The sequence below is a fragment of the Macrotis lagotis genome, chromosome 4 (genome assembly GCF_037893015.1).
Source record: "Macrotis lagotis isolate mMagLag1 chromosome 4, bilby.v1.9.chrom.fasta, whole genome shotgun sequence".
NCBI classification, from domain to species: Eukaryota; Metazoa; Chordata; class Mammalia; order Peramelemorphia; family Peramelidae; genus Macrotis; species Macrotis lagotis.
Window position 1 is genome coordinate 154,973,804 of NC_133661.1, and position 2,637 is coordinate 154,976,440.

General features: G+C 34.5%; 1 pseudogene; it reads left to right on the forward strand.

The window, feature by feature from the left end:
• Positions 1–1,318: 1,318 nt before the first annotated feature.
• LOC141522754 (protein ABHD13-like) lies at positions 1,319–2,077 on the forward strand (annotated as a pseudogene).
• Positions 2,078–2,637: the final 560 nt, after the last annotated feature.

Consider the following 2,637-nt stretch of genomic DNA (forward strand, 5'->3'; position numbering starts at 1 on the left):
ACACCTTTTGCAAGAGAATGGGAAGAGATGTCTTTCTATTTGTCATCATGGGATCAAACTTGTATTTTATAATTTTGCAACATTGATTTTAGAATGTTTTGTGATTGTTCTTTCCTGGTCTCTTGGTTCTGCTTACTTTACTCTGCATCACCTCATGTAAATTTTTCAAGTTTCTTTATATTCATCACATTCATTGTTTCTTACTGTTAAGGTAAAATTCTTTTACATTCATGTTATCACAATCTATTTCTCAAATTGCTCACAAACATTAAGCCTATACCGGATGGGGATGAAATAATTCTTGACTTTAAGGAACTTACATTCCTTATGCCAGAAATGTATTCCATTTCTAGGGGATATGACAGAAATATATTCAATTATTTGACTATAGAGAGAACATAAACAATTTGGAGTTTTAGAGAATGTTTTAAAGAGGAGGCAACCTTTTGTCTTAAGAAATTTAATTCTGTTTTTAACATGTTTAATTTGATATGCCTGCAGAATATTCAAGAGAAGAGATTCAGCAGGTAGTTTTTGATGCCAGCTGGAGCATAGGGAGAGAGACAAGGGTTGGAAATATAGATCTTAGAGTCAGCAGGATAGAGATAATAATTGAAACTGTGGGAGTAGAGAACATTACTGAGAGAGTATAGAGAGGAAAGGAGAAGGCCTTGGACAGGAAATAGGAGCTCTGGGGGAGGTGGTAGCCAACCAGCTTGAGAAAATAAAATGCTATAGAAGAATCAGGATTGTTGTAGGATTCCTGGCTTAATGTGTCTTGCCATATCATAGACTGATCAATGAAGCATGTTGGAGAAAGCAATCTTACAAAAAAAATCCTCATTTATGAATAGAAGACATATAGAAAAGCTATATACATATAGGAGAGCTATAGTGGGAAAGTATTTGGATCACGAGGAACTTATTGAAAGATGTTGACAGAAGCTTCATGATTTTGGGCCCTCCACTATATTTCTCATTTACCTTTAATAGGGACTTTCCATTTGCATAGGGGCATTATCTTACTCTCTTAATTTCCGTATTGATAGTAGGTATTCACATAAATTTAAGGTTATTTTGCTTTATTTTTCAGAACAGTTACTATCTACTACATGCACTCACTCCTTACATGTCCCTTTACTACCTGAGTTAAATCTATCCTCAAATACTTACTAGCTGTGTGACCCTAAGCAAGTCACTTAATCCTGTTCAGTTCCTCATCTATAAAATGAGCTAGAGAAGGAAATGGCAAATCATTCCATTATCTTTTCCAAGAAAATGCTAAATGGGGACCCAAAGAGTCAGACACAACTGTAAAATGACTGAACAACCAACAAACATACCCATTGGTATTTCTTGTGAAAACATTTTCATCAGAATCAAAAATGGAGTGCTTCCCAATCTTATTTTTCTGATACACTGGAAATGACTCAATGTGTTCCCCAACTATTGTTTATTTGCATGAAAACACAGGCAATATTGATCAAAGGTTGCCAAATATTCTGCTTGTGGTTAGCTTGAAAGTCAACCTGTTGATTGTAGAGGATGTGAGAAAAAGTGAACAGGAGAAATGTGAAGAAAGACCATGCTTAGATTTTGAAGCTAAATGGCCAGATAAGACCTTGATAAAGCAAAATTTTCCTTTTTGATTATTTCTTTGGAGAAGCAATGGCTGTTCACTCAGTTTCTGAAAATTTCCATAGGATACTAGCCATTATGGTGGAGAACATGTTTCTAAATATCCCATATATGGCCACAACATTGTTTTCTTTCTTTCTATCCAATGTGATATCTTAGTATGTGGAGCTCCAAAAAATAAATTTCTCTCCTAAAGAAAAAAATTCTCTTAATGCAGAATGCCTTTCTCTATCTTTAGACTTTCTGACAAGTTAATTCCAACAGTAATGATGAAGTAGCTTTATGAACTATCCCTGTCTCCTACAAAAAGATTAGTAATTTTCCCAGATGGAACTCATAATGATACATGGCAGTGCCAAAGTTACTTCATTGCACTTGAGCAGTTCATCAAAGAAGTAATTAAAGTCACTCCCCTGAAGAAATAGCAATAAATAAATAAATAAATAAAAATATAACCAACCCTATTATTTTTCAAAAGTACTATATCTTGATTTGTATAAAATGATAAAGGATATTAATTTCAAACCATGTATTATTACGCCTGTAGTTGTTTTAAAGAATAAAAGTGAACTTAAAAAGTCAGGGAAAAAAAAAGAGAACCTTGGGGTATGATATAGATAATGATCTAGCAAGTAAGATGAAGGAAAGTTCATAGATACACTCAGATTCTTGAGCATTCAATCCCAGCCCTGTACCCATCATGCACAGACACCTACCCACTGGAGGTTTTGGAAACAAAGAAGTTGTGGTAGGCTCAATATCATAATTACCTTATCCTATCTAAGTTATTTTTCCTTAAAAGTTATTGAAACTATCCTCTCAATTCAGTTGTCTCAAGGGACTAAAAGTTCAGGCTATTGGCCTTACTTCTTAATTACTTGTCTTGAAAATAGCCACAAATCCACTCCGGGTGGATTCTGACACTTGGTCAATGGACCACATGGACATTTTAGAGTCAAGAAAGCTTAGTTTGGCTGGGTTAACTCAAGATATCCTAAT